Source organism: Macrobrachium rosenbergii, chromosome 33 (genome assembly GCF_040412425.1).
Source record: "Macrobrachium rosenbergii isolate ZJJX-2024 chromosome 33, ASM4041242v1, whole genome shotgun sequence".
Taxonomy (NCBI): domain Eukaryota; kingdom Metazoa; phylum Arthropoda; class Malacostraca; order Decapoda; family Palaemonidae; genus Macrobrachium; species Macrobrachium rosenbergii.
Genome location: NC_089773.1, coordinates 1,618,925 through 1,632,500, shown reverse-complemented (window position 1 = coordinate 1,632,500; position 13,576 = coordinate 1,618,925). Strand labels below are relative to the sequence as shown.

The following is a 13,576-nucleotide window of genomic DNA, read 5'->3' as shown; positions in this document are numbered from 1 at the left end:
AGAAATAAATTCCTCTAATTCTTCACTGGCCGGTCGGAGAGTCGAACGCTGGGCCAACAGCGTGCTAGCCAGAGCTCTACCCACCCCTCCAATGAAGAACTTGAAAAGCCTTGACACCTACTATAACCGTGAATGGAGTCTCTTATACGTACTAAATTGCCTGAGCTCTCTGACTGATATATCTCTTTCACATTTCCATACTCACTGAAGATTAAGCGCGGAATGGAATGGAATATAGAATTTAGGCCAAAGGCCAAGCGCTGGGACCTATGAGGTCATTCAGCGCTGAAACGAAAATTGATAGTAGAAAGGTTTGATAGGTGTGGCAGGAGGAAAGCCTCGCAGTTGCACTATGAATCAATTGTTAGAAGAGGGTGGAGCGTAAGATGAACGAAAGGGAATACGAAAGGAGGTCCAGTTAAAAGGAACGAAAGGGGTTGCAGCTAAGGGCCGAAGCCACTCTGCAAAGAACCTTAAGTGATGCCTACAGTGCGACTGTCATGAATTATCTACATAGATAACTATTTCTCATCACGCAGCTCAAACGCATTAATCGAGGGTTTACAAACAACTGTATTAGCTTTGTACAATGGCCATAGGAATATTCCAACAGACTTTTCAAAACATAACTGCCTGATTTACATGTGTCTAAAGAATAATGTAGCAGGTTCCTCTGTTTAAAGCACATTCATAAGTGTGTTTGTACTTGTGTAAATGACCTCTTTTGAATTCCTGAAATGACACTTCGCTGATGGGTCATTATCATCTGCATGCATAACCAAACATACACACACCCATCTATATATATATATATATATATATATATATATATATATATATTATATATATATATATATAAATAATGTGTGTGTGTGCGCGTGTGTGTGTGTGCGTATGTGCGTGTGTGTGTTTTATGAAATCTTACTTTTAGACATTCTTTAATTAATCTTCAGTATAACCTCTCAGTAGAACATATAGATCACTCTAAGCCTTGCCCTCTTTATTGACAGAGAGAGAGAGAGAGAGAGAGAGAGAGAGAGAGAGAGAGAGAGAGAGAGAGAGAGAGAGAGGATGAGGAGAAATGCCGGTCATCCGTTTGCCACCTGTGAGAGTGAGGATCGCTTCAGTTATGCCCTTTCAATTATGACATGACGGTATACATTGACCCAGTAATGAAATAATGACCACTCACGCCTGCTATTTCTCTCTATCCCTCTGCCCTGGCTATAGTCGGATAACAGCCAGGTACATGATTCCCGGCTTTGTTCCTTTAAGGGAAACTGGGTTTCATGGAAAACACATTATTGTTGTTATTATATTCAGTAGGTGACACCTATTCAGATGAAACAAGTGCACCAAAGGGGCCACTGACTTGAAATCCAAGCGTCCAAAGAATATAAAGGTGTTCATTAGGAAGAAGAGGAGGTAAAGGGAAATACAAAAAGAAGAGATCCCACTTATTAAAAAAGAAAAAACTAATAAGTAGATAAATAGATACACCTAAATTCTTCATCATCCCGGGATGGAACATGGACTACTGGTTTACAACGCCACACACACACACACACACACACACAGAGAGAGAGAGAGAGAGAGAGAGAGGTATCTCCTCTATGTGAGATCCCATCACCTTTTGAAATCCCCAAAATAGACGTGTGAGGACGCTGAATCTCAATGTCGATGTAAAACCTGCAGACATGTTTGCCGACAGGCAAGAGGTCCGGCGGCAGAATCTTGTCACGTGGGGTCTCTAAGTGCAAACATTAGGTTGTCTATTTGATCTAATTTCCACAAAATGTTGTTATTCTCCGGGAAAAAGGGAAATGTGGCTCCTTCCAAATGGGGATGGCAACGCTACACAATATATTTTTCCTTAATAATAAGGGAACTTACTTTGGTTGTTGTGCTATCATGTCATGTTTTCTCTGCATGCGACCGTTTTTCTTTGTGAATTACCGATGATAAGTCATGGCGGATAACCTTTACGACATCAGATTTCCAGTTATCAACTAACACTATCATGTAAAAGTTGTACTGCCGGCTCATCAGGATTTCCAGTTATCAGCTAATATAGACTGTGAAAGTTATATTTAGGTTCCAATAAGTTTCTGTGAGCAAATGATATTGTGTGTGTGTGTGTGTGTGTGTGTTTTAAGAAGACAGGCTGATGATGCCAAAGTTCCCAGGGCACTCTTTCATGACGAAAGCTCATGGCGAAGAATCCTGTCTCAGGTTGGGAAAGGCCGGGTTATCAGTTTAGGTTTCACATGCATAGCTCCAATTCATGGTAGGCCGAATTATGGGGGACGTTCCCGATTCTTGTTTTTCTTTTCATGAACTGAGCAAATATGAGCAACACTGTCTAAAACATGACCCGTTACTGCAAGAGACGTGTACTGTACGTGTTAATGGACTTTACCTCGACGAAGCAATTTAAAGGATTCAGGTATACCGAGGATGGTAGAGAATACCACTTATGTTGTTGACCTCTACAAAATAATCGTGATATTTTCTGACGAACGCAAATTGCATTTCACACTAATTTCCAAAATGTTCCTATTGTCATTTTCTTTATCTATGAAATTGCACTGACGTGAAAGAGACAGAACTGTTTGCTCAGAGCAGACTTTAACAACGCTCTTCCATTCATCAATTTACTCTTTCTTTTCAGTGTTTACATAACTTGACCTTTTCATTTGCGACGGAAACTCTTTAAAACGTCCCTCGTGTCAATAAGTTATAGTTCGTAGTCTTAGATGATTCGTATTTTGAAATCAAAATATTTCTCCATTGTCTGATGAGGCCTTCGTATTCGGAGGCACCGAGAGTATTCCAAGAAGAAATACAATAACCCTGCCGGGACGGAGAGAGAGAGAGAGAGAGAGCCTGTATGCACAAGAGAAAGAGCCTGTATGCAGAAGAGAGAGAGAGAGAGAGAGAGAGAGAGAGAGAGAGAGAGAGAGAGAGAGAGAGAGAGAGAGAGAGCCTGTATGCACAAGAGAAAGAGCCTGTATGCAGAAGAGAGAGAGAGAGAGAGAGAGAGAGAGAGAGAGAGAGAGAGAGAGAGAGAGAGAGAGAGAGCCTGCATGCAGAAGAGAGAGAGAGAGAGAGAGAGAGAGAGAGAGAGAGAGAGAGAGAGAGAGAGAGCCTGCATGCAGAAGAGAGAGACAGACAGACAGACAGACAGACAGACAGAGAGAGAGAGCCTGCATGCAGAAGAGAGAGAGAGTCTGTATGCAGAAGAGAGAGAGAGAGAGAGAGCGAGAGAGCCTGCATGCAAAGAGAGAGAGAGAGAGAGAGAGAGAGAGAGAGAGAGAGAGAGAGAGAGAGAGAGAGAGAGAGAGCCTGTATGCAAGGCTTACATAATAAGATCTTGTCATCTCCTGCCATTATCTTTTTAATCTGTCTACGGGAACGAATTCGGGAACGGCGGCGGCGCTCATCTTCGCGTCTTAATGACGTTATCCATTCCGTCGCGGGCACAGAAACGGACAATGCAATCGCCATTTCCATTATTAGAGCAAAGTGAATAATAATTCTACCATTAAAGTTAGCCATGCATAACGAATCATTAAATGGTTTTGAGTTGGTCTCATTAACGACTTCAAAAGGGGCTCCTAATCGCATATTCATTTGAAGTTATTAGTTCGAAGGCTCAGGCCCCAAAACCTTTTCATCTTTTTGATGGACGCTCCGCCTTTTCATTAATTTTGTCATTTTCATGATGAAATGGGTCTTCGAGCCCAAGAGCTACTAGCTCTCTCTCTCTCTCTCTTTCTCTCTCTGAAGTCAAGTTTAATCTTGGCTATACCAAATGAATTACCTCTGTATGTCAGAAGTTTGATTAAGACCTTAATAGTGGGCGGAGCTCTCGGCGAATCCTTTGTTGTGTTACACTCTCCCATGAAAATGCCTTTGATACTTTGCTGGCGAGATATTCATCTGCGTAAACACATAGTTTGAAGTCTAATTTCAGACCTAATCACTTTATCACTGCCTGATTCCTCCTGAGTTTCCCCTTCTCATATTCACGTCTTTCAATCATATTAGAGTTTGATTAAGCAAGCCAAGGATAGAGAACGAAAATACCTAAGTGTATGATCAGTAATCGTGTTAAAATTATGCAATAAAAAAACAAGTAAAAAATGCGCCGAAGTATCTTCAGCGCAATCGTGTTTTCTGTACAGCGTATTATGCTGTATGAAACTTTTAGCCACGGCCTATGAAACTCTTAGCCGCGTTCCATAAAGCTTTCAGCCACGGCCCGGTGGTGGGTTGTGTTGTTGGTGCTTCTAGCGGTGCCCGACGTATGATTATGGCTAACTTTAACCTTAAGTAAAATAAAAACTACTGCGGCTAGAGGGCTGCAATTTGGTATGTTTGATGATTGGAGAGTGGGTGATCAACATACCAAATTGCAGTCCTCTAGCCTCAGTAATTTTTAAGATCTGAGGGCGGACTGAGAAAAAGTGCAGACGGACAGAAAAATAACCATCCCAAAAGTTTTCTTTTACAGAAAACTAAAAATCTTTAAAGAACAGCGCATGGACGCTTGCTGTTACTCCAAACCCTGAAGCTTCAGTAACTGCCGTTTCCTCATTCTGATTAAATCAATGCACAGAAATGATCCAGGCCCTTTTTATATGGTCGGAAGTTTGTCTCACGGTAATTGTGCCTCCATCTTGGACGTAAAATGTCACTGCAAAACATCCATTGGCTAATGACCAGAGCAGACTTCAACAACAGAAGGATGATTTATAAAATTAATAGTATTACAATACGTAAGGAGCTGCGATCAGTGGCAGTAAATGCCTCATTAAGCTACCCCAAAATCACCAGTGGGTGTATCATCAGAGAAAATGATTTAGACATGAATAAAGGGTTTATGGACTGTCTGGTTGCTACAGACATTTGTAAGATATATATGAAGGTAAAGACGAGAAGGAAATGACAAGGAGAGCTAACGACAGCATCAGCTAATATACGATGCAGTGCGTGTATAGGATATAGGTATAGTTTTAGCTACTTCTTTAAATAATAAGAAATGAATACGAAGAATGTCGACTGCAATGAGATTTAGTGAGGAAGACCCAGTGAAAATCACCGAGGACAACAGATTAAAAACAGACATGGTGAGCAAAAAGTAATTTGCCAAATATTTAAAGTAATTTCTATTTTTCATAGGCATACAAACCGTGGCAATAAAATTGTGGTTTTTTAAAATATGACTGAAGTCTTTATTAAGCTCATTTTCCTTTACAGAAATATGGACTGGTGAAACAGCAGATTCAACGTAACACATTTCGCAATGCACTGACGGAACACAAGATGGAATGTGACAGGCACTTTCAAGATTCTGAAGAACGTCGAAAATGTTTTTTTTCTCTTTTCATGTTTCCTCTTCCTGTTAGTGTTGAGACCGGTCACATTCGATTTCAGAATAAGGGGAAGATTTCGTCATATTTATTTCTTGGACACGTTCTTATATTTGGAAGACTCTTATCTCAAACATTTATAAGTTGTTCTTCTCTTCTCACTATTATCAGTTTTCCTTTTATGTTAGTTTGATGTTCTTATATTTTCTACCGAAGCCAAATGCGGTTAGTTAGAGATCATTGTCAAAGTAAAACTAATTATGAAAAGGCAGAGTCAAGGAAAAAAGATGACAAGAGACAGTAAAAAGAGAAATCGACGAATGGAATATAGAATGGAATGGAATATAAAGTTTAGGCCAAAGACCAAGAACTGGGACCTATGAGGTCATTCAGCGCTGGAAAACAAATTGAGAGTAGGTAGGTTTGAACGATGTAACAGGAGGAAAACCTCAAAGCAGTTGCGCTATGAAATAATTGTTAGGAGAAGGTGGATAGCAAGATGGAAAGAGGAGAATATGAGTGGAGGTGTAGTAAAAGGAATGAAAGGAGTTGCAGCTAGGGGCCGAAGGGACGCTGCAAAGAACCTTTAGTACTGCCTACAGTGCACCACGTGAGGTACATTGACGGCACTACCCCTCCTACGGGTGAAACTGACGAATGGAAATTTTTACCTTAATGTTCGCCACAGCGAATTGTCACAGCAGTTTAAACTAATATCTCACTAAACGAACCTAGGAGAGTTTAGCTGTAACTCTTATCAAAACATATAATGAAAAAGAAGCAAGTTCACTTTTTCGTCCAAACCCCAGCTCACAGCTGGCAACACGTGGCTAAGAGGCTAGCTGGCACCTAACACGTGGCTAAGAGGCTAGCTGGCACCTAACACGTGGCTAAGAGGCTAGCTGGAACCTAAATCTCATACAAGTTCCTCCCTTCAAGAGATATCTGGCTTTCGCTTTTATTGGCCACAGCAGTTTAATACGCAATCTTTTGGAGCAAGTGTGACAGCTGTTTGCTCACTAATAAGATTGTGACTGTTTAGGTAAACACAACCTAAATAGCTCTTTTGTCTGAGTTTTGTTCGTTGTAATGTTTACAAAATTATGAAATGGTAGTCAAACTTAACTGCCAAAGCTATACTGAGTTATCATGTTAGACATTTCAAAAAAAGTAATAATAAAATATTCACAAACTTACTTGTAGTTTAAAAGTGCGCATTGTCCCGAGGAAGATATAATGGAGCTATCTTGAAAGGAATCAGGATTCTGGGAGCGCCACTTGTACAAAGTGAAAAGGCCATCAAAGGGAAAGTTATGTTCCGGGGACTTGCTCACATGCGGAGATACGAAACGGCCCTTTCAAGCATGTGCAATAACTTAGCATTTCAGATAAGAAGAACTTACGCTTCGAATCAGCGACCTGAAAAGATAAAAAGAGAAAAAAAGACTGAGAGCCTTTGAAAGAGCCTGGCTGTCCGGCCAGAGGAAAATGCAAGGCTTGTTCTTATCAAGTAATCCTTTCACATCAACGTATTTTAGTGGAAATTTAAGGGAAAAGTCTTTCGGGCTGTAAATCTTTCAACCTGGACCCCCCAACCCCATCAACCTTCCCCACCCATTCCTCAATCTCTAAACTCACCTGAAAAAGGGAGCAGAGTAAAATGTTGATTATTGCTCTGCGATTGCTGTAATTGCTTAGCGTAAATTGCCTCAAGATTCGTTCTGTCAACTTGAAGGCTTTCCAAAACCCGCTTTGCAGGCGGGAGCCGCCAGTACAAAAGCAATTTTTCCCCAGCTTCCTTTCTCTATATCAACATTAAATAAATGTTGCATTTTCTTTGTATCACGCGTAACGTTAGTCTTATCTTCAACATTAAATGCATCTGACGTGCAGCTTCCAACCCTGATCATTTCATACAAAGGCAATTAAAATTACATTTGCCACATCGTTTTTACATCTTTCCTTCCTTACACGAGAGAGAGAGAGAGAGAGAGAGAGAGAGAGAGAGAGAGAGAGAGAGAGAGAGAGAGATGAGAAATTGTAGCTCGCTGTGGAGAATTACACTTTTCAGGAGATTAGGGGAATTATACATAATTGCTTTTACATTTTAGTGCAGTTGAATGAATATATATGATGGGGATGGAGGAGCCCAGAGCAGCTGCAGCTGAAGCTACAATAATTTCAGGAGGAAGGAAGATGGAATAATTTCATTTCCACCATTACTTTCCTCGTGCGTTCTTCGGAACATCACCTTTCCCTGGGAGACCTGATCTCCTCGAAAAGAACGTCAAGAGGAATATGTTTAATTCCTGTTGCTTTTCATGAGTTAGTATATTCTTTAGACCTTTAGTTAGTATAATCTTTAGACCATGAATTTGTATATTCTTTAGACCGTTAGTCAGTATATTCTTTAGACCATTAGTTACAATATTCTTCAGACCGTTGGTTAGTAAATTCTTTAGACCATTATTCAGTATACATATTCTTTTGCCCATTAGTTAATATATTCTTTAGACTATTAGTTAGTACATTCTTTAGACCATTAGTTGTCCAGGACTTGACCTATTAAGAAAGGCGAGAGAATCTAGAGTTAAACTTTGTTTACTCTCTAGTCTCTGAAGTTTACAGGAAATGATTTTGCTAAAAGATGCAGAAATTCAATTTCAATTGGGCGGGGGCGGGAGGGCTGGTACATAACCTATTGATCCCTAGTTTTGAAAAGGTGGAAAAACCAATTCTGTGTTTATCTGATGACCTTGCAGACCACATCGCCAGCAACTTTGATTTACACTAAAGTTAGGCCTAGCACTTCTCGGCCTATTAGACTGCACAAAATTTCCTGCGCTTCCTCCTCTTTTTCCTTGAAATGTACCATTATATACTATGGGCTTGATAACCTAACAGAATCCTCTTCGATCTGCCTAGCCTGGCTCTCAGCCATTTCACGAGCTCTTGCCATCTCCACAATATTATCTAAAGTCAGGTTTCTTTCCCTTAAAAACCTTACTCTAAGTTTCTTAGAAAAACACTTCTCTATGGTCTAATCCCTTAGATTGAATTTTACCTCAGCTGCTGCAGGGTATAAACTCACACGACTTAATCAAATTTCATAACCTAGTTAAGTAAGCATCCATATATACTTTCGGATGGACCTTGGCAAGCTGGCCTGAAAACATGCAGCCTCTCATATGCAGGAACATTCTTTTTAGGCATAAAATGGTTATCCAAAGCTGCAACTGCATAATCAAAAGTATCACCAGCAAAGTTAATGTTCTAAAAATATGTTGTACTTCCATACCTGTTTGGTGAATCAATATAGCTTTTTTCTGGGCATCCTCTGTTATACCACTACCTTGTACACAGTATGAAAAAGACTCCTTCCTTCCAGTCTGCCCACTTCTGTGAAACATTCATTTGCCGACTCTTCCCTCAAGGGAAAATGCTGGTAAGGGCGTTGGTAATTCTAAGTATTAGCTCTGCGCCTGTTTTTACCTTGGAAACTAGTTTTTTCTATACTTTTAGGGCTTCTGATACTGGCGGTGCATTTGTTTGTTGTCGGCCAAATGGAATGTCCCTTCGCCGTGTTTAGTACTAGCCCGGGGGGGCGGGGGCCGTACCCCTACATTAACAAGTTATTGCACTTGACGGACGGGATATGAACCGTTCGAAACAGACGTATATACCCGTGCTCTGTCTCGTGAAGACCGCGTATGGAAATCCCTTGTTGGATGGCAGCAACATAACTTTATTTCAGCTCCTGTTCCGACATCGTATCAACAACCAAAAACATGGCGCAATATATTCAAAACATAGAATGTTCCCAAAGTTAAGGGAGAATGTCCCCAAGAGTTAAGGTACACAGTGCATTACAGAAAATGGGTTTTTACAGACACTACACTTTGTGTAACAGATTCTACATGCCACCACTTTTTGTAAGTATAATGCTTATCATATTTTACTCTTTAAAAGCCCCGTTTCAGAATTTCATGTTCTCGAAAATGAAGGGGCCCAAGACGCAAATGAAGCGAATGAAGTCTGTGATAAAATCCACTCATTTTGTACATCCTTCTTACATGCTAATTTACTACGAGAACAATATCAAAAGACTTACAGTATAACAAGAAATTAGGTCTAAAATACATTTAACAATATGCACTATGACTAGCATCTGCAATACTATTTAACTAAAATGAATTGCAGGAACTATTTACAGAGGAATTCGTAACACTACATAGGCTACTACATCTCAAATATACTCTGAGGAAATGAGTATTTCATGGGTTACTCCATTCATCAACGGTTTCTTTTCTCTGCTGGAAAGCTAATGAGTTCTCTCGCTGCTTACCAGAGCCTAGTCCAGTGGTTCTCAATCTTTTTTTTATTTTAGTGATGGCACCCCAACTAATGTAATCATTACCGTGGCACCCCTTCTTCACCATACCACCATATCGCATGAATTAACTTTTTATTTAAAGAATAAAATTATTATCCATACTATATATATATATATATTTGAGCAGACACACTGATAATAATTATATGAAGACTTCTGCAAACTTAATTTCTTTTTTTTTTGCAAATGTTCACTGAGATGATCTAGCCTAGACAAAATTCATGACAATCTTGTGGCACCCCTAGGCACTATCTGTGGCACCATCCCAGGTTGCCACGGCACCCAGTTTGAGGTCACTGGCCCTAGTCTCTCGACTGCTTTGGGCTGAGACCAACGTCAATCTCCTTTTAAATTACTTCCAGGCTGGGATACTTAACTGGCATTGGATTATCAATCCCGTCAGCTACCTCCAGTTCTCTTCTATCAATCCTTTAAATCCTTTCGTTATCCTATTTTCTCGATCCAAGCTCTACCGTCCATCTTTAAATATAACAAGTAAAAAAAAAAAAAAAAAAAAAAAAAAATCCGAGGTTTCTTCGGCGCAATCGAGTTTTCTGTACAGCTCATAATCAAGGCCACCAAAAATACATCTATCTTTGGGTGGTCCTGGTATAATACTGTGTGAGCCGCGGCCCATGAAACTCTCAGCCGGCCGTGGTGGCCTGTGTTGTTGCGTTGCCAGAAGCACGATTATGGCTAACTTTAACCTTAAATAAAATAAAATAAACAACCACTGAGGCTAGAGGGCTCCAATTTCGTATGTTTGATGATTGGAGGGTAGATGATCAGCATACCATTTTGCAGCCCTCTAGACTCAGTAGTTTTTAAGATCTGAGGGCGGACAGAAAAGTCCGGACGGGCAGACAAAGTCAGCACAATAGTTTTCTTTTACAGGAAACTAAAAAGGTGTACTTTTTGGTTCTATTGAACCTTTTTTCAAGTGATTCATTCATTTGCTATACAAAGCTCTTTTACTCAATCGTGGCCGCTCACGTCATGCAACTATTGCCAGCAATCCAAAGGTCAATTGCGCATAATGGAATTCAATCCACTCATATGCAAAGCACGAACTGGGAAAAAACGAAAAATATTATTCCGTCATATTTTCGAAAAAAAATTATTTAAAACTTTTTACACGCGCGCGCGCGCGCGCTCAGACGGTCTCAAATGCACATACACCCGCGATGATTCACTTGATGAATCAATGTTATTTTTAATTTTTCTTCTCTGTCGCGTTCGATTCAAACGAAATTGGATTTCAGAGCTGAAGTGAAGAGAAAGAAAAGTTCTTAAGAGTAACTATTTGCAAAACCATAATAAATGATTGATGGAAATAAATAAATATTTCAACAATATATATATCAGCCTCCCTACTGAAGATGTGCAACTGGAACTTCAGAAGTTCAAGCGAAGGTGCAATACATTACTACCCTAATACTATTTTCCTTGCATTTCAGTACACTTTTATCTATTTATTAATTTATCAATTTATTTTTCCTTTTTTAATAAGTGGGATCTCTTCTTTCTGTATTTCCCTTTACCTCCTCTCACTTCTTCCTAATGAACACCTTAATGTTCTTTGGAAGCTTAGAGAATTTCAAGTCAGTGGCCCCTTTGGTGGGCTTGTTCTATGTGAATAGGTTTCATCTTCTGAATAATAATAATAATAATAATAATAATAATAATAATAATAATAATAATAATAATAATAATAATAATAATAATAATAACAATAATAATAATAATAATAATAATAATAATAATATTATTATTATTATTATTGCAATCAAAAGTATAATTATGTTAGTCCAAAGAAGTACTGAACAATTCAACATAAATTGCATTAAACATCTACAAAAAATATTATGCTATAACTGCTCCAAACACTATATTAACCAGTTGTTGAAGAAAATTTATTTTATGACAATGCATTAAACTGCTTTTGCAAAGAATCTACTAGCCAGTCATTGACACCAAATATTTACACAGATGTATAACACATGTGTTGCTAGCGATATATCAGACAGTTACAGTTACTGCAAAGAATGCATCCGACAGCTGTTGCAAAGAATGTATCCGACAGCTGTTGCAAAGAATGTATCCGACAGCTGTTGCAAAGAATGTATCCGACAGCTGTTGCAAAGAATTTATCCGACAGCTGTTGCAAAGAATGCATCCGACAGCTGTTGCAAAGAATGTATCCGACAGCTGTTGCAAAGAATGCATTCGACGGCTATTGCAAAGAATGCATTCGGCAGCTGTTGCAAAGAATTTATCCGACAGATGTTGCAAAGAATGTATCCGACAGCTGTTGCAAAGAATGTATCCGACAGCTTTTGCAAAGAATGCATTCGACGGCTGTTGCAAAGAATGCATCCGACAGCTGTTGCAAAGAATGTATCCGACAGCTGTTGCAAAGAATGTATCCGACAGCTTTTGCAAAGAATGTATCCGACAGCTGTTGCAAAGAATGCATTCGACGGCTGTTGCAAAGAATGCATTCGGCAGCTGTTGCAAAGAATTTATCCGACAGCTGTTGCAAAGAATGTATCCGACAGCTGTTGCAAAGAATGTATCCGACAGCTTTTGCAAAGAATGCATTCGACGGCTGTTGCAAAGAATGCATTGGACAGCTGTTGCAAAGAATGTATCCGACAGCTGTTGCAAAGAATGCATCCGACAGCTGTTGCAAAGGATGTATCCGACAGCTGTTGCAAAGAATGCATTCGACGGCTGTTGCAAAGAATGCATTGGACAGCTGTTGCAAAGAATGCATTGGACAGCTGTTGCAAAGAATGCATTGGACAGCTGTTGCAAAGAATGCATTCGACGGCTGTTGCAAAGAATGCATTGGACAGCTGTTGCAAAGAATGCATTCGACGGCTGTTGCAAAGAATGCATTGGACAGCTGTTGCAAAGAATGCATTCGACGGCTGTTGCAAAGAATGCATTGGACAGCTGTTGCAAAGAATGCATTCGACGGCTGTTGCAAAGAATGCATTGGACAGCTGTTGCAAAGAATGCATTTGACGGCTGTTGCAAAGAATGCATTGGGCAGCTGTTGCAAAGAATGCATTGGACAGCTGTTGCAAAGAATGCATTGGACAGCTATTGCAAAGAATGCATTGGACAGCTATTGCAAAGAATGCATTGGACAGCTATTGCAAAGAATGCATCAAACGGTTGTAAGAAAAATTAATTAAATGAGTTTGCAAACGATACCTCAAACAGTACTGTTGCTGCAAGACAAGTGTCGAAGCAGTATCCTTCAACAGTGGATTTCCATCCGACTTCAATAAACAGAGTTCCTGGTGCCTTTCTTTTGTTCATAAACTGAGGTTATGTACAGTTGTTAACGTGTTGGCCTCGTAATCTCAGGGACCAGCGTTCGCTCCCCGTCAAGGAGCAGATAGCGAGACTGTCTACTGGGTGGTTGGTGCCATGAGTGAGACATGGTGGGTGGTTGGGGTTCCCCGGATGACGTCCGCCCCAGAGGCGTGGGAGGACTGAAACCAACACCTTTAACTTTAACTTCAACATTCAGGAAATAAGAAAAGTAAACGAAAACAATGAAATGAAATTAAAATGAAAATTGCTCATGGTGCCACGGGTAGAGCGCTCACTTCGCTATCGAGGGGACTCTGATTTGGCATCGCAGTGAGAACAGAATGATCCTGCCATGCTCTATTAAACACAATAGTACATCCGTACAAGAGCAATAACTCTAGTACCTGATCGTGAAGTGATCACAGATGGTCGCCGTCGAGGAGAGCAGAGCAAGTCTGGTGTCATCATTTTCGGGGGAAAG

The 13,576-nt window shown here is 40.0% G+C and overlaps 1 long non-coding RNA gene across 1 annotated transcript in view; it reads right to left on the bottom strand.

Moving 5' to 3' along the window:
• The window catches only part of LOC136855794 (uncharacterized), a 534,717-nt gene that overhangs the window by 247,828 nt on the left and 273,313 nt on the right, over positions 1-13,576 (bottom strand). The window contains exon 4 of the long non-coding RNA XR_010858128.1: positions 6,573-6,794. This is a non-coding gene — a long non-coding RNA (uncharacterized lncRNA). The remainder of the gene's footprint in view (positions 1-6,572; positions 6,795-13,576) is intronic.